Source organism: Petromyzon marinus, chromosome 37 (genome assembly GCF_048934315.1).
Source record: "Petromyzon marinus isolate PM22_M1 ecotype Great Lakes invasive population chromosome 37, UKy_Petmar_22M1.pri1.0, whole genome shotgun sequence".
Lineage (NCBI taxonomy): Eukaryota > Metazoa > Chordata > Hyperoartia > Petromyzontiformes > Petromyzontidae > Petromyzon > Petromyzon marinus.
The window spans coordinates 16,104,193-16,129,014 of NC_133703.1; the positions used below are offsets into that span (position 1 = coordinate 16,104,193).

Consider the following 24,822-nt stretch of genomic DNA (forward strand, 5'->3'; position numbering starts at 1 on the left):
TGCGCGCTACAAATTACTTTATTATTATTGTGGTTGTGGTTATTTAATATAATGGAGACCGTTTTTGAGATATTTCACGATGTGGCTTTGTAAATAAGTCAATAAATAGTGAGCACTGATGTTTATTTAATTTTAGACGCATTTGCTGCGTGGATTATGGAATTAGCGTTATAATGGTAAATCAAGACAGAGTTAGGAAAACTAATTCCTGACTTGGCAGGAAAAAACAATTTCCCCCTCAAAAAATGTTCGCCGGGTGCGCCATTGGCTCCAAAAATGCATCATCGATTCGCGGATTAGCCTCGCTTCTTAAGCTCACGAGGCGTGCATCAAACCCTGTGTAAGAAAATTAGTTTTGTTCGATCCGTATATGTTGTATGTAATGGGTTAATGTGGCCCCTGCAGCCATTCACTGCAATGTTAAATAAATTAGGTAAAAGACAAGTTTTTCAATGCACACACTTTTATTTGCATTCAAAAGTAGAGAAAACATTATTTTGACCCCCAGAATAAATGTAATTTGATGTGCTGAATTTAACAGGGTGGTTTCCTTTCGAAATGTTTCATTTTCTTCATGCAAGGCACCCACTTTTATTCAGCACATCAAATTTGATACATTTTGGGGACAGTATAATACCATTGCTACTTTTGAGTGCAAATGAAAGTGTGTGCATTAGAATACTTGCATATTATTTTAATGGTAACATTTTAAACATAACTTGTACATTTACATATTCAAACGAAGATCTCAATCAATACAATAACAGTAGTTAATTATTGTCTGGATAATTGTAATATAATTGAAATTGTGCAATAGATTTTAAAGTAAAAAAGACGAACAGGCCCAGGATCGACGGGGCCTGGACCTGGTTCTTGAAATGAAATCTTGAATTGTCACGCGAAGTGAGTCTGTGTACAAAATTTCAGCTCGTTTGGCTTCGTAGATCCGAAGATATTAAGGGTCAAATTGTGTAATAATAATAAAAAAGAACCAGTACTGGAATGGAAAAACAACCTTGATTCATGACAACTTATCAATTTGCTGGGGGGATTGAATCCCAATTGCACCTCTAATTCTTAGGATGTCAGCAGATGTTGCTGGGCGATTGCACAATTACTCACGTCTGCTTTCTGACTCCGTGTTTATTCCTGGCATGAACCCAAGTTGTCACGTTCTCATCCATTCTCCATCAAACGTTGGTTTAAACATACTATCGACTGATATAACCACATCCTTGCCCACATGGCTGCAATTCATCTTACTCTCACATCCGCATTGACTTCAGTGCTCCACCTACCCTTTGATGGTGCCTTCACATGCAGACCACTCTGCTGCATGTTTCCAAGCTACGAGATTCATCCATCCGACCACAGGCTCATTAGCCTATGAGCCAATTAGAATGGTTGGTGCCACCTGGGGTGGCAAATACCACTGATATCCACCAGTACGCACCATGACCAGAAAGCTTTTGCTCATTCACTTGTCTGTTTTATAGACGCGGTTATATATTTTTTTTATATTCCATACATGTTTCATATCACCTAATATTTTTACGAAAATTATATTCTCCAGCAAACTATCCCACAGTATCCTGCTTGAATGACATTTTGTTTTCTCATTTTAAAAAAAAGCTACCACAGTGGCGTTGCTATTAGGCATATTTGTAATCTCGAGATAGAATGTTTCAATGTAATATTTGCTAGCATCTGCCACCCTTGGTTGCACCAAGAACCAATTTTTGGGTTAAGGGCTCAACGGCCAGTGATTAGAATGGGCCCTCGGTGCATGATTTGAAATGCGGTCACCACCTGTTCAATATCCCATCTCTTCGTGGCCCAATGGCTGGGCATCTCCGGCTCGTGTGCGCCACGACGCAGTTGCACCGCCTGCACACTTCCATGGCCACGCCACTTGGCCGACAAGTGTAGCGGCGCATTTTCCCCGGCACCCGCGTGTTTTTCTTCATAGCGAGCGCACGGTGCTTTGTTCTCGAAAGCCTCGTGTTTCCCCTCCTGTCCGATCGAGTTATTCCAAGCATGCGTCTAACCGTAAAGACCCCGGCGCAAAGCTCGGCTAACTCTGCGTGGGACCGCGGAGACGACAGCATGGCGCACGAAAACTTGAGAGAAAACTATTGTCCACGTGAATAAGCACAAGCTTAAGAGCTTTATTTTTCCTGACATTTATTTCATTATTTGTTTCATTTAAGAAGGTGCTGGATCTCCCCACCACGCAACCCCTTCTCCCGTGCCTACCCCCCCCTCCCCATTCCCCTTCCATGTATAGCACGTGCAATGGATCAATGTCAAATCAACCCACTCCCACTCATTATAATCGCAAGAAGTCATAACTTTAGATGGCTGGATCGCTCGGGGGTCAATGACTATGGCAGAGAATTCACACTAAACCACGTTTCCATGCGCAGCGAGTTTTGAATGGACTCGGCCAAGTCACAATGCACCAGACACTATTTGCTGCAAATTCGATTTCTTTTTGCTTAACTTCGTCCTTGTCCAGTAAATGGCAAGGGTCAAGTTCAGCATTTGCCTGCCCATGCCACTGATGGCAGAAAATTTTACATTGGCCTACCCATCTCGGAAAGTCCATGGACTATTTTTTTGTAAGGGTCCTGCTACACTGGGTTATTATTTTAAGATGTTTTCGGCCAATTGTGGAGCGTTTATACAAGTGGGAGAAATCCGGAGCACCCGGACAAAACCCACACGTGCGATGGGTGGTAAGGAGGTGGCAACACTCTATCCCCACCTGTACAAATGGAAACAGATGGAGATCAACCCACTTGCTGCATCGCCTTCTCCTGACGAGCCAGGGTATGTATGTTGAACTTCTTTCGCACCGTACATAGTCAACCAAGCTAATCGGAGGTGCGGGAAGGTGAAAGCAGCAGCATCTTTATCCCACCACCGCACACGACCTGCCTGCCGATCGACTAACTGTGGTGTGCCCATTTATACTGCTGGGCAGACGGAGGGGTGAGGTGGGGATTGAATGAACTTGCCCCATTGTTTCAATTGCCACGTCAGCAGATTGAACCGGCGACCAATGCATTGCGAGTTCAGTGTGCTGCTGAGCATTACATCATCGCCAGCGTCCCTAGTCCAGTGCTATGCCCTAAAAATTGCTAATGAGAATATCAGAATATTAATTTGTGTATTAAAATACTTATTTATACTGGAGGAATATTTATTTTTACTGGAGAAATCCGATGAGTCATGAGGATCTTTTTCACAGATTTCCAGTAGTTTCCAAAGATGTCCGTCCAGCTTCAATCTTGGCATGAGGTGAATGACTCTACACTGTATGGGATAACCAAGATGTGCCATGCAGTGGGGGGTGGGGGAGGGGGTAGGAGAGGGCTCTTGAATCGACACCGAAAAGTGCCCCTCTGGTGTGATTTCCCAGGCCAATTTCGTGGCACGACGTGAGGCTCCGCTGGTTGTATTTAGCACGGCCATGTGAATCAACATTTGTAGCACAGCCGTGATGTGATTAGTAAAATGTTTATTTGAAAAAGTCATAATGAGATACCGATCACTTCACAGCACTGCCATGCAAAGGACATCACGAGACCGGCACTAGTTAACACTTAGCTGTAGTCTTTGGTTCTTTCAGTAAAGTCACGTAGAATGAGAATAAAATAATAAAATAAAACAATACAATTCTCACGACGTTTCGGCCACAACACAAGTGGCCTTCAATGTAGCTCTGTCGTCCCGACAGGTTTGTTCCTTTCACCTGAAGAAGGCCACTTGTGTTGTGGCCGAAACGTCGTGATAATTTTATTGTTTTGTTTTATTATTTTATTCTCATTCTACGTGACTTTACCGAAAGAACCAAAGAAGATGAATCCTTGCAGCTTTAAATCGAAACTTATCTGTAGCTTAACATTTCAAAAGGCATGCAACAAAAAGTGTAAACAGCCGACCTGCTGTACTGCCATCTGCAGGCATGCTTCTTTTTCCCGGCTGGTGGGTGCCCTCGCACGCGATGATCCCTCTGTGACCCACCAACCCCACCTCAAAGGTTCCGCACTACAGGCATGCACCTCCCTCCACGCCCTCCCAAAGGCTCAACCAGCAGTTAATCCTCAAAGAGAGAAACCCTGCATTTGGCAAACAAAAACTACTCATGCCCTCTATCTCACCCCGCCACGATGCATGCGCAGGTTTTAGATGTTGGCTCTAAATCATCTCCGTTTCATTTCTCCTCCTCTCGAGTGTTCATCTTGTAGCTGGGAATCATTCTGGTCGTTTGCCAGCCCAACATTTATATGATTTGTTCACGTAAAAATATGTGGAGGTCGAGTGGGCTTTCCCAGCAGGCCAATATTCATCATGTGAGTTAGGAATGGGATGGATAAGAATGGGTCACTTTTTATTTTGCTTCCTGCTTCTCACACGTTATTGTTCTTGTGCTATTTGAGCCTCGATGTATTTTTCATGACTCCTGTAATTGATGGAATTAACGTTTGGTTTTAAAAAAAAACACTGCATCATTCGAACTACGATGCTGTTTGGAAATCATAGCTACACAAACCAGCGCATGCACTTTGTTTGCCATGCGTAAATTATTGCCCCTTTGCTTTTTGTTACTTTGAAGAGCCTCTTTCCACTTGGAGAAGCACGTCTGCATTTACTCACGGTCAGTGTTTGTGAAATACAATTAATTATAGCTTAGGGCAATTGACAAATAGACTACGGACCCCTCAGAGCAGGGGAAAAAGCTAAATCATGAGTAACTGCTCCCAGCACCAACTAAATCAATCAATATGACTCAAAAAAGCAATTCAGTTCACAATGTAAAGACCATTGAGACTGCATCAATTTATTTTGCAAGGAGTACCTTTATAGCTGCAGTTACACAACGAGAGTTTTGGGTTCGCAGTTGAGCTGCACGTAAGTTAGAAACGTTGCGATCTGACGACAGCTCACGATGGGAGACTTTCCAATGCTTGCCACAGGATCTTTAACAGCCGTACTATCGAGGATCCGATTTTCCAATCCCACGCAAACAAATAACTGTGGGTCTGCATGTATGCTGAACTTCTTTCGCACCATACGCAGCCAAACCGCAAACAATGGGAGGTGCGGTTGTATGGGAAACAGGGCTTCAACTGTGAAATACATTCAGAAGGGGGACTGCTTTGACCACGTGGCTGTGACGCCTCCCAGAACGCACGGTCGATATCTTGAGAAAGGGAAATACAAATCCCAGGACATAGCCGCACGCATCTCCGCTGCTTTTTTGTCCAGCGCAGTGATCTGGAAACGAGCTAGGGTTCACTGAAATCCAAACTCCAAGAGACGGCCAGTAGCCTCACACGCCGCCCGATTCGTCCACAACAAGGGGGGCTCTCCCGTGGTGTGAACAGGCGACGTGGTACCTGCATCTGCCTGGAATGCGTCTGTCAGACCGGTTTGCGGGGTTTGTTAACAGCAGCACGCTCTCGGCTCATCATTCCTTCGCAACTCTCCGAAATCCACCGCCCTTTCACTCAACGATCGACCGCCCTTTTCTTTGCCTTTCCCGAGAAGTACTCCACGCAAATCTTTGGAGCGGCTCCTCTCGTGACTACCTCGAAATGCCCGGAAACTTGTAAATTTGTCACCCCAACATACGCATCACACGCACCTGGCCTGTGCTCTGTTCGACAGGCTGCGAGCTGGCTATATGTTATAATTGTTTGTGTTTTCGCGTACACGAGTGGATGTTTCTGCTTCTGTTTCATGTGGCTTTTTCCCTTTTTTGTTCACCACAGCAAGCCCCCCTTGGCAACGTGGTGAAACGGCCGTTTAGTTTGAGTCAATCAAAGCGGGACACACCCGACGATGTGCTCTCGCAACAAAGATGGTGTTTATTTATTTTGTTGGGGGGTGGTTTAGAAGACTGCGGTGGCGGCAGTGGCGGCGAGGTGACTTCTCTCGCGCGTGCGTCAGATATCTGGCAGCTCGCGAGCGGCCCGGGACTCCGTGCGTTCCGCTTGAGAAACAGGGATGGGACCCACGGTCGGTATCTTCTCAGTGTCCCGTGCAGTGGCGGCGCTTGGCATCAATTGGGTGTCCTAAGCAGAATTTTGTTTTTTTTCTTCTCAGATGCATAAACTCAGAAGATATGTAGACAAGAGATTGCGAAGGCAAAAGATCGCTGAGACGAGAGATGCAGACGAGACAGAGACGTGGTGGCGTCAGATGAGAGGAGAGAGATACAGACAGGTTGTCGATTGAGAGAGATGAACTTGAATTTTAAGTCAATGTGCTTGCCTATGTTTATGAAGATTAGAATTCGACGAGACATTTTGGTTAACCCGTACTTTTATCGTGGCTCTAGGGCCACTGGGGTACGAAGCGTTTGCTTCAGAGTCCCCGTATGCCTATCGCCAACAGTAAGACGGCACGGGACCCTTATGTTGCTTGTCAACAGCTCAGCTGTGAGTCACTTTATCAAGTTGCTGCTTCAGTGGGCATCTGCACGCATATATAAAATATCAACAGATTAATTTAAAGTATTATAACACGTGTTCGTTTTATACTGTCACCGTTTATATTAAATCAAGCTCGACTTTTCAGTCAACTGGTCTTCTTCGTAAAATATTCAGGATTATTTAGGCAGTCGTAAAATAAAGTCGAGGGAGATCAATTTGGGTGGTGGCTGTGAGATGGTCCCCTAGATAGGGTGTGATGAGCCATTGGCGATTGATTGATTTTTTTGCAAGTTCGCATGTTGATTGAAACTCAACTATTTTTTAATTTGCTAGGTAAGGCCGTCTGAGCTATATGGCTCTTTTTGCAGAAACGACTTGGCTATCACAAACGATAGCTATAGGAAGTGGCTCATCATGTGGAAGTGTATGACTTAAGCGGAACCAAGTCTTCTCATTCATGAGTTATCAACTGCGTGTCATGTACGCAGCTGCACAGTTATTGTTATTTTATAATATTAAAGAATATCATGATGAATGATCTTTTATTCTATTGGGTGGGAGACTGTAGCCTTCTTACAGAGGCCCCACCTCTTACGTGTTTTTTCCTTTCACCTTAAAGACAACCAATGCCGTCACGAGAGAGCGACATGCATATCGTTAGCTCAAATGCAGATATGACTTGAACATGCTGAACGCATTGCCCTACATACACATGAGGAGAAGAGAATAAATACTACGATGATAGAGTGCATTTTTTTTGTATTCTTGGATGGGACCGCACAGCCACAATGTTGCATGTAAACGCATACATGACTCACATTCGAACATGTATTGGTGAAAAAATGCATTGGATGTGGGGACCATCTGGAAAATAATAATATTGCATCATGCATTATTATCATCCAGGGAAAAAAAATTCACCGAATCTGAAAACGTTGGGCTTCTTGGGCAATTATTTTTTTAGGATAAATTATGTAGAATGTTCACTTTATGAACAATTGTACAGCATTACATTCTAAGTCTTTGGTCGGGTTGGGAATTTGGTAACCTATACAATTACCTTTGCTAGAGGGAAATACAGATGATCAGAGCTACAAAGTCCAATTTCCATCACTCAAATGAGCATAGGGCAATTTTGATCTAAAAACAATGAACATTTGCCCATAGTGGAAATTCCAAATAACTTATGGCAGTGGCCAGTGTCTCCAAAGGAGAACCACTCCTTTTTACGTACGGCTGATGTAGATGGCAGAGCAACAACTACAACTTCGCATTCAGGTGGTCAAGCCAGACAGCCGTGTTAGGAGCAGCGGGGTGTTATCACTGTAATGTCTCCTTTGTATTCGTGAATCAGGCATTGCTTCGTTCTGTTGTACGGTCTCTTCTGGATGACCACAGTGGCAAACCACTGAAGAGTTGTTTTTATTTATTTTCCGTTTGTGCATCAGGTATCCGCATCTGCCACGGTTTGTGCAGTGGATGCGGTTTCGATAAACCATGAGCTTCGTGGAAGATCAAACCCAGGGATCTCCTGCGCTGGCTCTTTCACGTGTAGCAGTGGGCAACCACTGATAAATAAAAACTGTACACATTTTAAAATGTCAACATCACGTCCTTGCCACAGTCAGAATCAGCATCTTTATTTATCCTGGAGCTGCAACCCCACGCTGCCAAACCATCGTGCAACGGGGTAGAGGGGCTGCTAAGAAAAAAAAACTTGAAAGAAAGCCACCTTGGTGCTATAATGATCGGCACAAGTGCAGCAGGCTGTACCCGATGTCGACACGGCCATTCAATCGCCACCGACATCATCGTTGCCAACAGATGCACGGGAAACGCCGCGCCCTGGCGTGTCGCTCGGGGCGGAGTGTGCCTGTCGATCCTCTGCGGCGGAGTCGGGAGTGGAGGGGGGGTGGAAGTGGGGTGGGGGGGGGCACCGGGCCCTGGGAAGGAAACGGTGGGGGGGGGGGGGGTCCAACAACGAAAACACCCCCAGCTTTCCCAGACAGCTGGCACTGACGTAATAAGAGCCCACCAACTATTTACTTAACCCTCCAGCTGACCCTGAAGGCGAGGACGACTCCAGTAACCGTCAGCCTGGCGACCGCTAAAACAAGCTCCACCCCCCCCCCCCACAAAGTTACATTGCTCCTTATTTACGTTTTATCGCATGCCATTTTTTTGCACAATGTACGTGGTCAGGGAGGACTCATCAGAGCGTTTGACTCCCGCAGCGAGTTCAAATTTGCGTCCGATTGTTGACTCAGTGCCCCCCCCCCACACCATATACACTTTAAGGGCAGTAAAGTATATCGGTCTATCCGACACACACACGACTCAGCCCCACTCCATGCGAATGTGGAATTTCCACGACAGGGTTCAGGGCGACCAACAGGTGGTGAGCACTGTCCACTTTTTGCTCATTTATGGCTCCGAACGCATTCACGACAACGATCTCTCAATGAATCTGCATCGTTGTGGTAAGTGTAAAAGATGAAAAAGCTCCGCTATGGCCAGCGGACCTCACAAATATGACCGTGTAGTACTCTTAAGCGGAGTCGATTATTGTACTTGCTCCGGCAGTACACATCACTAAGCTCAGTCGATGGGAATAATAATGATAATGGAGGGGAGGGGGGGGGGTGATGTCTAGGAGGCCTTAGGGCCAGTTCGGATATTATTTCAGATCTCGTGTGCCACTAATGTGAGCTGTGGCCTGGAATCAAACACAGGGGTGGCCCTGGCTCGCCGCACGGCAAAGCGGACCAACTCCGCCAAATCGTTTTTAAAAACATCATTCTAAATTGAAAAGTACGACCTTTTAGGACGCGCAATAAATATGTAAGCCGGGCCTAGCGATTTATCATGCAAGCGGAACATTTTACAAAATAAAAATCAGCACTGTGCCATGGCGGCTCGGAGCTCAGCAGATAAATCTCAGTGGGAACGTTTTCTCGAGCGCGCACGCACGCACCCTGTTTGGTTTGCGAAATTATAAACGAAATTCATCCCACCGAGCCTCCTCAAAGCACAACGAAATGTGTTTACAATTTAGAAGGTCGTGCGTCTGCAGGGGTGTGCGGGGGGGGAGTTTAAACCACATCGGGAACTCTGTCCGAGAGCAGTAGGAAACTGTTCTGGTTCAGCCGCTTGCCGTTCCCGAAGTCAGGCGGCCTGGGAATATCTCTCACCATGTGGAGTGGGCGATGACCAATGTTCAAATTAGGGTACTGGGTTCTCAGGACCACCAGTGTTCCGTGATGAAAATAAAGACGTCTTACGATTGCTACCTCGTTTAAATTTGAAGTGCGACCTAGTTCTAATGTATTTACACAAACTTTTCAGCATTTAGCTTTCTACTTTTTTCCCTGGTCGCCATTGCAATGTTTCATGTGTTATTTCAACTCCAGGTTATATAAGGAATACAAAATGTTCTGTTCTTATACTTTATTAGATTTTTTTGATTGCACATTCTCAATTTTGCCTGTTTTATTTGTATACCGGAATCGGGTGTGTTTATTGGGTTTATTAATGACCAGTGTATTTGGATTCAATGGTTGTGTTTTTTTTTTATTCTTCACATGGTACAATTACATTGGTTGGCTGTGAAAGTGTTTTTTTAGGGTCACGCAAGTCTCCCTTGAAAAATAGACCCGTGGTTTCAATGAGAGGTGTATATAATGCTCTTATATACTGGATATACTTAGGCTGTGGGATGTAAACCGAAACATAATGAAACTACATTGCCAAGCACATGCAGTGGCGTTCATTTCTATTGGGAGCCCTGTGCCAGTGTCATAAATTCCACATTCCTATGGCAAAGACCACACCATTCATCCACAGGACAACCACTGCTGTCATGCCAAAAAGCGGTTAGCTATTTTACCGACGGCCCGGAGAGGACAACGCATGGGATTCGGTCGACCCCGAGAACGTTTAAAACTGGTAGTCAAGCACTGTGGTACGATGCCTCTCTGCCAGACACATCATCACAGTGTGGAGAGGTCAGCATAACCCAAAACACGGGAAAAAAAAGGTGCACAGATTGTGCGTGAGTTTTTTTTTACGAGCAATTGAACGTGGAAACGATACTGCTGACCGATTACTCGGTCTGCTGAGAAGCGCGCGCCAAAAATTTACCGTTCACAGTTTTCAATCCCAGTTTCCAATGCCTTGAACAAAGCTGCAGCAGGGTAGGAAAAGCCGTACTTGTTCGGGCTAGCCACGACATTAGCGGCCGTCGGTCACGCCGCACCCTTCTTGACAATGTGCGCTTCCTGTAAACGCCTACCTGGCCCGCGCGAGTGCAATAAATCACTGTTCCCTCTGTTCAGCGGTCGCCACTGGCAGCGAGCAGTAGGGATGGGCCCATCGCATTGGTTGCTTGCGATTGTAACAGTGTTATTTTATAAGCGTATATGGGGGCGATCGCCAGGGCACGTCGATTGATCGATGTAAATTGATAACCTAAACGCATGACACATGGATCGACCCGTGGGTGCAACATTTATCGATTCTTATTATTGAGAGAGATACTGCGTACACCATTACGATTGAGAAAAAAAAAGTATAAAGATTCTTGAATCGAATCGCGAGGCGTTGAATTCTGACAATACATGTATTTGTGAGGTGGTGTGAATTGTCCCATGCCTAATGATGAGCACCATGCTTAAAATAGTAAATGTACAGCCTCTATCAATCCACTGCTGGATGAAGGCCTCCACACTCAGCATTTGTCAGTCATGAGGATTTTGTTTGACCGTACTTCACCATGCTGGTCAGTGCAGGTTTATTGGTGAATTGCCAACCTGAAATTGCAACAACAACAACAACAATAAAAAAAGGCTTCAATCTCATGAGCTCGGTAAATAAATAAATAAACCCGTGCTCATTCTTCATGCGTCACCTTCAATGCAGGCACTCTAGCCAAGAAGGTCTCATTCAAACTGACCTTCGCTCGCAATTACAGACTGTCAGAATGCCCGATGGAGAAGGCATCGCTTCGTTTTACCGGGGGGTGGGCGTGACAGCCCCAAGACGTTGGGTTTATTTTCTTCTTCGAGCAGTGAGAGGGCGTGTCGAATGGACCGGGTGTTTTTTTGTTCTTTAAATGCCACCTGCAGTTGGTCGACACACTTGTCGAGGCGGGGTGTGTCGAGATATATAAAGGAAGCAACCATGAAAGTAAAGGTTGATTTAAGATTCAAACACGCTTTGGTGTCTTCTCCGGGGATCACCGTTCTGCCATCTCCCGTACTCCATTTGAAACGGACGTTTATTGAGGTCGAAACGATACAAATATAATCGTTTCATAAGATAATTTGGTTTTAAATTGTTTTTTCATGTTTTTTTATATTCTATTTTATATCGTGTTCATTTATAAATTGGTAACGCTCGCTGTCTGTCTCCTGGCCGAGTCACGCTTGAAAAAGAGTCGCATCGTTCAATGGATTATTTACTCTGATAACAACAAAAAACTTCTGATTCTTCCCATCCTGATTCTTTCATGCGACGTTTGGAGGGGGGGGGGGGGTTATTCCCCGACATGTGTCTAAGTGCTGCAAAACAAATTATCGTGACGTGACATTTGTCCAAAAATATATGGTGGCTTTTAAAAATGACAGCTAATTAAAAAGAGATTATCTATATGTTTTTTTTAAAGTATACCGTGACACCTCTTTGGAAGGTTCTGCCAGACTTGAGCCAGTGGTGGGCATTTCGCATCACCCATGGTAGGGGGCCGTTTTCTCGCGAGGTTGTGAAGATTTGATGGGCCGAGCCAACCCCCCATATGAACTCGCAACCTTGCAATTGGAAGTTGATCGCTCTGACCACTGTGCTAAGCTGGCCATTACATGGTCTGCCAATACATCTCTTAAACACAGTGCTTAATATAAATCCGTACAATAAATATCACAATAATAATAATGTACAGCCCTTTGTTAATCCACCATGAGATGAAGGCCTCCTCACGATGTGTTGTTGGTCATGATCGTTGTTCGACCTTGCTTCACTACGATAGCCCGTGAGAGATGCTGAATTGGCGTCAGGCTAAGGCCGGTTTAGCTGTAACTCGCCACTTAATGTTGGCCATGGCCAGGAATTGAACTCAGCTCACTGGGTTCATAGCGCACTGCACTAAGCACCATGTCACCGTTTCACGCCCCCACACCCTTCCTAACAATAAAATCACTCCGTAATGCATTCACGATGTTCAGTAATCCCTACCGAGACCGATGTATTTTTGAAAAGTCACAATGCGCTTTGGAAACAGGGACCTGTGCAAGGTTTACATTAAAGCCGATGTTAAACGTGATTACAGGCTACCCCACACAAAAAAAACGCGTGCCACACTCTCCCGTACATGTGGAGGAAACGTTGACAAGTGAAAATAAAGAGGCATCCACACACAGTGTTGAGTTAAGAGGCATCTGTGCTGTGTTTACACGGGCCGCTTTTGTCCCCTTTGTTATCAACATCCGCGGCACTGGGTGGTCCGGTTACATATCGCGCCACACTCGCCGAAGCCCTATCTCGCACCAGGCGCACACACGCTCGTCAATTGTGCCAGATACACACAACAAAAATTAAAGACTGTTTTAATTGCTTTTGCCCGCCACAACCGCAACACATTACCCAGCCCTTCTCACCATGCCCATTCCTGCCCGTCCTCTCCTCCATTCGCAAGCCACACCCTGCCACACACCCAACTCTCTCCAGCAAAGACTTTTCAAAAAACCCCAACTCCACGGTCATTTTCTCCCTGTCCTGCCATGAGCAATCCCAGACCTTGCGGACCCACACGTGGCCCCCCTTTCCGTATAGCAACCGATCGTCTCTAAAATCCAGAATATGTCCCTGTGCTCACATCAGCAGCGAGACGGGGCCCAATCTCAAATTGTCAGTCCTCGGGCCCACAATTCCACATTGTCATGGACGGGATCAGTCTATCCGTTGGACGGATGGTGCCGTTGGCGGAATGTCAAACTCATAACCGGAAGGTTGCGCTTTTTGTATTTCTGTTGGGGGTGAACTCAAGGCCATCATCTCTCTGGGGTCAATACAATTAATACCACATTGTAGGGAGTCAAAAGTGGTAATCGCATTGGATGACTGGTCCCTGTTATAGGAATGTGGAATATCCACTGCAGTTGCGGACCACCTTTGATTTGAATTAGAGCTCAGCAGGTTGTGCTCACTTTCCCCAGCTCCTTCTCGAGTCACAGGAATAGGCCCTACCCATGCTGTTTGACTCTACATCATCACGCCAATCAATGCAAGGTGGTGAATGGAGGGCCCAAAACTGTGAATGACAGTCAAATGCAGGTCACTGGGTTCATATCGCAGTGCACTAACTAGTGCACCACTCCATAATAGAGGTTTTTCGGTCAGATCGCGTAAATGTAAATGTGTCGTTAAACTCGCCACCACCCAACATAGCTAATTAGTAAGGTTTGTAACGTAAACAAAACATGTCAATTCGTTACTAGTTCAGTACACCGGTGTCTTGGAGAGTAAACCCGCAACATTTCCAATTCGATTACGACGTTTCGCCAGTAATTACAACCATCCTCGTGAGGCGACAGCCAGAGTACTGCATCACTGTTTCCCCCAATATTTGGTAACAAAAAACATTTCTACATCCCAAGCCACCATCCCAAGGTACCACATGTGTAGCCTACTTATGGGTTGAGCTAGAATTAGCTCAAATGTATTCGTATAAACAAAAAACAGTAATGTTATTGATGCACAATTCCCTCTTGTCATCAATGCTCAAAAGTTCGTAATATTTGGCTCTGTTGTACCTGAACAACATGAGCCACATAAACAAAAACAAGCCCTACTCCAGTCACTTGAGATGCGAGCCAGTGGGCGGCATTAATTTACAATGGTTCCCAACTTTGTAAAATTCAGTCCAATTCAAGCACAGGGCCCTCCTCTGGGGACCCATCGTGGCTGTTTATAATCCAAAGTCTGATTATCTGGTTTGTTTTGGTCTCACTGGAAGCACACATGAAAGATGGCAATTATAGGGCATTAAATCAGCCATGCTGCTGTGGCAGGGAAGGGAGATTCAGAACAGTAAAGTTCAATCCGTTTTGCTGGAAAACATGAAGATTCGTGGCTTTGCTTGACAATAATCCAAACAATGATGCTGATGAAAACATTTGCATGTTAACCGAAATTGTTTGCCATATATGGCTTCATAAAGGGGGTTGATGTCACGTGAAAATATAGTTTATGATTGATCGATGCATGTACGTTGACCTTCTTTCGCACCGCACGTAGCCAACTGCGCTAATCTGAGGTGCGAATGATGGATCATTCACGACTTGGTCAATCTAAAGTGAAAATGGCTCTGGTAAGATAAGCAATGGAGCGGCACTCATCTCCACTGGGGGCCCTGAGCCAATGGCGGACAGTTTATCCATAACAACCCACTCTTTTTTAACCTTCCCGTAACTCGAAAGTTTCCAACACAAACTATACCACAATACTCTGCTCACGCTCGAGACGAATTCATGCTAAACATTACAATCGTTGCCGACAGTTGTACTTTTTTAAGACCTATCAATCATGCCTGCCATGAAGACGTTTGTGTTGCCAGCAGAAGTGAATGGCATAACCTTCATATCTATAGCTTCGATGGAAGTGAATCAGAAATTCCATAAACTTTTTTTTGGTAAGCAAGAAAAACAAAGAGTAGGGTCGGGGGGCAGCATTTTGCAAGTCATTTCAGACTGAGTCAACTTCATGGAGGCCTTGACAAGTTTTGCAAAGGATTGTTAAGGTCATTGAGATGGAATGTCAAAACAATCACAACGGAAGCAAATTCGCTTCGATTAAGTTGCGCAGGATGTGTTCAGTAACAGGCGCATCACATTCATCGCAAAGGATTTTCAGAAGAATAAAAAGCATGATCAGAAAAGAGATGGCAACGCAAAGGTGAACGGTTTGAAATACACCAGTCACCACTCCAAACACCACCCTAACGCTACGGGGCTCTTTTGGCAGGTACACATTAAGGTCACCGCGTGGAGGGGTTTTCGCGGGTGCGCTGCATGGCTCTCCGACGCGTTTCCGGTCGTACCGCGGTGCTGTTCAGCACGATGTCCGACGTTTCGTTCCGAGTGCTGGGGGAGCTTCTTTAGTTCCACCCGACCTACCCCAATTCAGCTCCTAAATAAGCCCTCGCTCCCCCCCCCCGCTCCCCCCCCCCCCCGCTCCCCCCCCCGCTCCCCCCCCCGCTCCCCCCCCCCGCTCCCCCCCCCCGCTCCCCCCCCCCGCTCCCCCCCCCCGCTCCCCCCCCCCGCTCCCCCCCCCCGCTCCCCCCCCCCGCTCCCCCCCCCCCCCGAGCGAATTGTCGGACAAGGCCTCTTCAAAGGCCGAACAAACGCGCGGCCCGACCCGAAAAACGTGTCGGGAGAGTTTCGCAAATAAAGAGCAAGGCTTGCGTCACCGAGATATATGTAATTATACACACAATGGATGGAACGGCAAACACAAACTAAACCACAGTCACTTACGGGCACAGGACGCGAGTGCCAGAACCTCGGGGATCCCTCTGTGCAGGCTTGCTCCCACCTCGGAGCGTGAATTTCGCGCGTGGCACAAATTTCCAATTAAGGGCAACGGGGTTTAAAGGAGGATTTTGCGACCGTTTGCTGCCAAATTTTACACCGGCGTGTGCATACAAGTGATAGCCGACAACAGCATCCCCCCTCCCCAAACCCCCACCTTTGAATGTACAAACTGCTCAGTGTTTATGAACAAATACGGATAGTTCGGCAGAAATTGTGCAACGCAAATTTATGGTAACCGTAGATTTAAACTCGAATTGCATCGGCGTGGTGTGACGAACAAAAAACAAAAAACCCCGGTGAAACACCATCAACAAATTGGAGATGATTCTTAAAAAATATACAAAAGTGTGCAGTTTTCAAAGCCTGCAAAGTGAGACTTTGGAATCGACGTTTAATGGAACTCGCGATTGGCGTGGCAGTGATAAGGACGGTCAAAGTCTGCTGGCCACTATTGAGGTCGTCAACGTGGTTGGGTTGTTTGTTTGTTTTTTGTTGCGTTTGGCAAAGGCAACGGCAAACGCGCCCTGGCAACAAACGACTCCTCAAACGTGGTGGCCCTTTCCACATCGGGACAACAAGAGCTAGATTCAAACACAGCACGATTGCCCACGGTTGATCGCACCGCTACTTCGCCATCCCCCCCCCCCCCCCCTTTAAACAGTGAGCCGAATTTTGCAAAGCAAAGCAGACCACCGCCCAGTGACCCTGCCACCGAGTTTCGCCGGACCCTTGCTTCCCGTAGCATCGGACGAGTTCGAAGAGCTAGGGCTACCTACTACTTGGCCCCACCACCACGAGCATTGTGCCAATGTGGCATCATAAACGTGCAGAGGAAATGTGAAATATAGTATCAGAGTGTACAAAATAATTTGGCCAAGAATTCAAATCCTTATCTGTAAATCAGATCCAGGTACTCTTGGATTGCCGATCGGGTGTGCGTTAGGTTCTACACCAAGGTGGCTCCCAAGTCTGGTTTATATGATGGACCTTAACATTCAGTTCCCCAATGTGTTTTCATGCTGTGCCACGTGTTGTATATTATGAAGTCCAGCGTATGGTTCAATGTAAAGGGAGCCACTTTAGTGGATGGAGTGAAGCGTCGGACATTGTGATATACAACATGTGGCACAAGCAGAAAATGCAGCAGAGAGCTCAGCAGCACAACCAGGAACACCTACGTACCAATCACTGGTCTGCTAAATAAAGCAATACGTAACCCATATTTTGTGGCATATGACACGCTGCTTTCAAAACAAATAACATGCTCAAAATAAGTTGTTTATGTCTTCCTGCTCAAACAAACATTTTGGTTTGTTCCTTGCCATTCGCAGCAGCGATAAGCCAAAGTTTGAAAAAAAAGTCCACATTCCTACTACGGTCCGTTTTCTCCTTGGAAAATGCATCGTGGAGTTCCCACACGGAGTGTTACTCATTTTACTGAACCTATAAAGGTAATGGACAGAGAGAGGTGAGCCCTGAAAGGGGGTTTTAACCTTCCGAATTGTGGGTCAAGCGCTGTAACAACACCAGCAGCACACAGCCGTGTATAAAGCAAGCATTGGTTGCTGATGTTTCATTAAGCTTTTACATTGGGTTATTGTGACTCCTTAACAAAAATTCATGTTGATGATTAGAGTTGTTCGATTATTATGATGTCTATCAATAAACAAATGGACATGTAGAGATCAGGGCTTATGACATATGTGAAAGTGAGTGTGTGGCTGTACAAAATAAACTAAATTAATAACTATTGAAACTTATTCTTGGTTCTTTTGGTAAAGTCACGTAGAAGGGAAATAATAAAATAATAAAAATAAACATAATCAAATTAAATTCTCACGACGTTTCGGCCACAAAGCAAGCAGCCGTCCTCAGGTGAAGAACAGAGCTATTATTTCCCTTCTACGTGACTTTACCGAAAGAAGCAAGAATATGAATCCCTGCAGTCACGAAAGCTTTAAATCGAAATATTGAAACTTGTTTTTATTTTACCAGGTAAGGCCCACTGAGCTATATAGTCTTTTTGCAGAAGTGACCTGGTCAAAATTGGTGGCTCAACGAAGTGGTTTATGATGTGGAAATGTATTAGAGCCAAATACTCGAAACGCAATGTTTCTAAATGTGGAGGAGAAAGCCGGAGGACCCGGAGAAAAATCCCCACGATCACGGGGAGAACATGCTAACTCCAAATATACAAGCGCCAGGGTCGGGATTGAACCCACGACTTCCTGCATCCCCGGCGAGGTATTTAACATCTCGCCACCGTGGCTGTACAAACTGTTCCAACATGCCAATGCTCACAAGTGCATACATGCGTACAAATGCAGTGGCTGGAAATTCTTTGCCTGTGGCCATAAAAAATAGTAACGCATTTGAAAAACTCAAAGGTATTGAGCGATTACTGATATTTATTTTGCTTAATATTTCATGGAGAAAAACAAATAAGGTACAAGGAATGGAATGTTGGTGACAGGGCGCTTGCAAAACAATGCATCCTGAAATGTTGTTGGAAAGGCTTCTAGCTGGCCATGAAATCCAATTAATCAAAGTTAAAAATATGTTTTTCATAGAAAATAATTTTCTTCATAACTTTTTTTTTTACATTCCATACTTAAGATAATTCAACATCCAATCGTATTGTGCGAACTCACAACTGAAAGGAAGTCAGCAGCGGTTATCCTGCGGATGCACTGGCTCCCGCCACGGCAACGTGGAATTTCTCCTGTTGGCTCGGGGGCCCCAATCAGAAGTGAGCTCCACCCGACCGCCCAACTCCTTCAACCGGGCGAAGTACACGCTGACGTTTTGACTCTTTTTGTAAGTGAACTATCAAATAAACTATCCTTTAAACAAACATGATTTTTTTGAGAGAGAGAGAAACTGCCAACCATACTCTTGACAGCCATGTGCGCATGACAGTCACGTCCGAAGCAACTGCGGCATAAATCCACGGCGGTGTGGTTGGCGCAACAGGGTGCGTGCAAGACTGCGCGAGTCCGCCAAGAAGCAAACCGAGCCGACAGACGGCCCTGCTCCCGACGTGCTCTCTGCAGGAGAGCTCTGCTTCACATCTGTTTTTCACTCGCGGCGCCGCTGATTGGCCAACGAGATTTATGATGGCGAGGTCCGGGAGACATGCGGACAGGCAAAGCTCGCTTCTGCTCAAACGAGAAGCGATGCGGTGAAGGATCTCGCACTGGGGGAAACAGGAGGGCGCTTTTGTTGGAACGACAATGAATTAGCTCAGTTGGGTTCGCGAGAATGGTTCGTATTTTTTAAAGGGTGTTTTTTTTTTCTTACGCAAAAACGATCATGCAGGAAGTTGCTCGGATTAAACAACGCGTTTTGGTCTTGCAGAACGTAAGCGTGAAGCATGGGGCAACAATGACAAAAGCTCGGGTTCATATTAAACACGCACCGAGGCAGAATTGTATTGCGCCGGTGGAATATTAGTTCAACCGTAACCGCGCGACGTTAACTCAGGAAAGAAGCTCGCTGAGAATGAAATGTTCATGGTGAAAACAAAAAAATCGTGAGCGGAAAAAAATATGAAAGTCATTCGCCGACTACAAAAAAAAATTCGAACATAAAGAACAACAGCAATCGAACTAAACAAAACCATTCACAAGTACTGTACACACGTGGCACTAAGCGCGTCTGACATTTTGGTTCTAAGCTGACCACTCAATAACCCTGCAGACATACAAACAATGCAAACGCTCAACTCACCCGCCTTGCAAACTCAAGCAGTTCCCCTTGAGCGCGTGAAACGGTGGCAGGCGACAGCTGAGAAAAGAGGGCAAGGGCTCAGAAAGCTTCGGCCAGGCCCGCTGCCACTGCTGCCGTCACAGAAATCCCTCACACAAGCTCAAGGTTTGCCTTCGCACAGGGCGACTCGGCTAGAAATGAAAGCCTTCCTGTGTGCCCTGCACTAGAGCTGGAACCAAGTGACAGAGTGAATCACCCTCATTATGAACAACCCACGGGATAAGGCGAGCTCACAACACATGTGGTTTAGGGCGGGGGTACAGATTTGGGGACACTTGACAAAAAAAAAATCCGAACGTGTATAATATATTATATTTTTGTTCCTCTCTCTCTCTCTAAGTGAACGCATCACACCCACCAGAAAGTCGTCGCTGCGTGTCACTACACGACGGGGAAGGACGCGTGCCTTGCATTGATTTCTCAAGAGAGAATGGCGGTTCGTACGCTGCTGTCGGAAAAGGCGGAGGTTATCTGCATCTCTGTTGAAATCGCGAGGGGAAAAAAAGTTAACTGCGGTCATTATTTCTCCCCCCCGACCCTGGAGGACCGTGACTGTGAGAAAGAGGATGTGACGCGGCCTTAAGCCGGAGATTGTTTTTGTTGCGGCTGTTGCTTTGTGAATACGCCGTTAATGTCATGAAAGACGACTTTAATTTGAACGTCTTATGTCGGCTGGGCCTGTTAACTACCTCGCCTGGCATGCAGGAGGACGTGGGTTCCGTCCCAACCCTGACGCCAGTATATTTGGAGTTTGCATGTCTTTCTCCCCCCGTGGTCGCGTGGATTTTTTTCTCAGGGTCCTCCGGTTTACCCTCCACATCCAGAATCAACATCACGCGTTTAGAGTATTTGGCTGCTAGGCATTTCCACACGATAAGCCACATCGTTGAGCTATGATCTGTGGCCCAGTCGCTGCTGAAAAAGAGCTACAGAGCTCCGTGGGTCTTACCTGGTATAATAAAAAATAGTTTATAGTTTAAAATAGTTTATAGTTTGACAAATTCATAGCCGCTGTGTAAAGGGATATAATAAACTGTGATTAAGTGCTATGTTTTCAATAGTGTCTCCATTTTAAATGGACACTCATCTTCAATATATCTACCATAGATATTCAACATATTTATACTGTATATAGTGGTGCATCGCTCACTAAGTGTATTCAAGTTTCTATAGTGTACACGCCTAACTCAGTGTTCCTGGAAATGGAGCACGCGCTTTTTTTTAAGGCACGCATACATAATTCATTACACTCACATTTGGAGCCATAAACGTTGCTAAAGAGCCATGAGTAACGCTGAAACTTGTAACTCGAGCTCTTGGCTCGAGGTGGCTTAGAGGTCAGAGCTGGCACCGCTGAGACCTCTGCTTTGGAACCTGGGTTTCAGCCACCCGTGTTTAAACCGGGGTTACAATTGTAGCGAGTTGACGATCTCAGCCCCGTCACTAATTACTGCATCAACACCAAAAAAAACTCACCACATCATATTCAATTTGGAGTTTCATTTAATATGGCAAAACTGCAGCTGCTCGAATGACAAATATGTTTGACCACCACGCGACAAACATTACTGTAATTCATAGCAGGTCGGGAGGTAGAGTGCTTGCCCATCCGTCCCCCTTTTGTTTGGATAAGAGGTCATTTGAGCGGATGTCAGAAGTAGTTCTGTTGTATCTACTTCCGCGGCGTTGTTCTTTAACATGGAGAGTGTTCACAACTGTGCGCGGGTGTTCTGAATGGATTCTTCAACTCGACATGACATCACGCTGGTAGCACGATCCGGATAAAAGTTTTGAGAGAGAAAAAAAACTCTCTCGTTAAAAACCTAAGCAAATGCTGAATCAGCCTGTGTGGAGAGTCACCAGTTGTCACTTTAAGGATAGACTTGTTTCTGCCATGGCAATATGGAATTCATGCCACTGGGTTAGGGTCATCAGTGTGAAAGTTGACTTTGAACATAAGCAAGGAGAAGCAAAAAAGTTTTGGGAATGGGAAGAAAAGTTACGCAAATTGTATTCATTTGACGGAGCAATCCCGAACAATATAATTACATTTATTCAACATTGTCATCATCAGCCATGATCAATCCACTGCTGGATAGAGGCCTCATCAAGCCACCACCGTTCATCACGAACCCGCAATGTTTTTTTCCATGATCGTTGCTGCCAAATAACTGCGCCTGTAAACGTAGTATATCGTGAGCCTGGAGCAAAGTGTGTTGGATTTTATGATCCAATTTTGTAATCATTATTTATAAGCCTATCGGACACGTATGCTTTTTGCTGAAAATTAAATGAGGTTCTTTAAATCTGCATGTTGTCACTTTGCCGTAATTTCTACCCTACAATCCATTGTAATGTTTTAATTAGCAAAGAATCCTGATATGCTTCGACAGCAGGCACGTTGTAAAGGCACATTATATATAAGCTTAATGTTGAGTGCAGCAAAACACAAATAAATCAAGTTTATGTAGCGGTCAATAAAACTCGATCAAGCCCCACTTAAGCTGTTCATTATTTATTCTTTTCAATTGCATCTCGACTTGGTTTTCCCCACTGGACTTTCAAAACACAAGGAGGTTTAAATTCCACTCAAACATTCACGTAATTGATGGCGAAATCAATACAGCAGACTGCAGGCACAGTGAACTTCACGCTTTCTTCGCCTTACCAAGAAATTGTGAAATCAACCTCATCGTGTTTTTTTCCCTCTGATCTCACATACACATAACCTAAATCATGTATAGTTTCCAATTTCACCTAAAAGCTTTGCAGATGGGGGGGGGGGGAGAGGTAAAAATAGCAGATTAGACACTTTTGCTTTGCGCTCATAATTCCATTTGTTCCTTGTTATTACTGGATTTCTGATTTTAAATAATGGCGTTTTAACTAAAGTCACCCGTACAAAAACACATATAATTGCTTTAATTACCGTATCATGTTCTGCATGGCTAATCAAAAAAGCGGTTGGTTTCGTGATTTTGAACAGGGTTTAATGATATTCTTAGTTTTTTCGGTAAAGTCACGTTGAAGAGAAACAACAAAATAACAAAATATATATAAAACAATAAAAAAAATTCTCACGACGTTTCGACCATAACTCAAACGGTCATCATCAGGTGTGTCGGTTTGCATAAATTTATTTTGAAAACGGCATATTTATTTATATATATAAAAAATAACGTTTGCGTCACGCGCAACGATGGCAGTTTGCCAGGACTAGTCCATCTATTTTTTGAAAAGAGGAGGGGGGAGACGAAATTTGTTTTTATGTATGCTGTCTGAAAGGCACTGTAAGCGTGAACAATCAATCAAGAACTGAAATGATTTATCAAATCTTTCCAATGATTGCTAAGATAGAATCCATCTTCTCGGTTGAAATTGTCTCTGTGTTTGTATATGTGGATAGCCTCATGAACGAATCTCTCATGGAAGCCAGATGGCTTACAAAGAACCTCCGTCTTGGAAAAGTCAATGGCATGTGAGCCTACTGAATTAGAACAATGATCTGCTACGGCCGAGGTGTTGGTCCTACCGTGTTTAAGGTCTGCTTTATGTTCACGAATGCGGTCCGAGATATGGCGTTTGGTTTCTCCAATGTAACTACTACCACAGAGGCAACTTAGTTTGTAGACACCAGGGTATTGTATGTCCGGAATCACATCTTTTACAGACGGAACCAGATCACGGATTTTATGTAATGTGTTGAAACGGACCTGGATCTTGTGTTTATTCAAGATTTTGGAGATCTTTTTTGTGATCCCAGCAATGTAGGGTAAAGTGATGGTTTTGAAAGGCTCCTCAAGAGGGTTCTTCTTCATGGTTTGAGTGATAGCTTTGCGGATTGTATAGTCGGAGTAACCATTAGCCCTAAGAGCTTGGTGTACGTGCTTGAGTTCACTGCTTATGTGTTCCTGGTCGGATATGCATTGGGCTCTATGATACAGAGTCTTGATGAGAGAATTCTTCTGTGATGGATGGTGGTGGGAATCCGGTTTCAGATAAGCATCCGTATGGGTAGCTTTCCTGTAGACAGAATGGCTCATTGAACCATCAGGTCTCTTTTTAATTAGGACATCCAAAAAAGGTATCTTGCCATCTATTTCGACTTCCATGGTAAATCTGATGGCTGGGTGTATGGAATTGATGTGGTCGAAGAATTTGTCTAGAGCAGGCCGGCCATGTGGCCAGATGACAAAAGTGTCATCCACGTACCTCTTCCATAAGGTTGGGCGCAGAGTGGCAGTCTGGATGGCGTCAGTCTCAAATTTCTCCATGAAAATGTTAGCTATAACTGGAGAAAGGGGGGAGCCCATTGGGGTGCCCTCAGTTTGTTTGTAGAAAGTTCCATTCCAAGTGAAGTATGTATTGGTTAAACAGTGTCTCACCAGGGGGGGTACCTCAGTGTTTAGTCCTTGATGAACCAAGTCTTCAATGATTGCAATGGTGTCAGGTACAGGAACCTTGGTGAATAAGGAAACTACATCAAAACTGACAAGCAGGTCGTCTGGGGACAGGGAAATACCCTTGATTGTTGATACCAGGTGAGTAGAATTTTGTACCGCAGAGGTGGTCTTTCCAGTGAAAGGACGCAGGATTTCAGACAAAAAACGAGCTAGTTTGTAGGTGGGGGAGCTGATAGTAGAGACTATGGGACGAAGAGGTGTATCAACTTTATGTATTTTTGGTAAGCCGTATAATCTTGGTGGCCTGGCAGCAGAAGGTTTCAACGAAAACTGTTTAGATTGATCAATTAATGTGGTTGAATCAGAAATTATTTTGTTGGTTTGTGTGACGAGGCTGTTGGTGGGATCTCTTTTTATTTTTGTATAACTACCATCGTCGAGTAATTCTTTAATTTTGTTGTTGTATTCTATTTTATCCATGATAACAGTAGCATTGCCTTTGTCATGGGGTAACGGGGTTTCTCTACGAATGAGCCGCCAAGACCGAATGAATTTGACTTCGTTCTGTAACAACGTCAAGGTCCGTGTGCACGCAGCGTATAATTTCCGTGATTCTGAGCGTCA

At 45.0% G+C, this 24,822-nt stretch overlaps 1 protein-coding gene across 3 annotated transcripts in view; it reads right to left on the minus strand.

Annotated features, from left to right (window-relative positions):
* The window catches only part of LOC116949693 (neuronal-specific septin-3-like), a 209,394-nt gene that overhangs the window by 75,693 nt on the left and 108,879 nt on the right, over window positions 1–24,822 (minus strand). Inside the window, exon 1 of one of the 3 annotated variants that reach the window (XM_032967279.2) lies at window positions 19,757–22,810. The exons of the other annotated variants lie outside the window; for them this stretch is intronic. The gene's annotated coding sequence lies outside the window, so the exon portion shown is untranslated. Of the gene's footprint in view, window positions 1–19,756; window positions 22,811–24,822 lie in introns of those variants that run through there. 3 annotated transcript variants of the gene reach the window in all.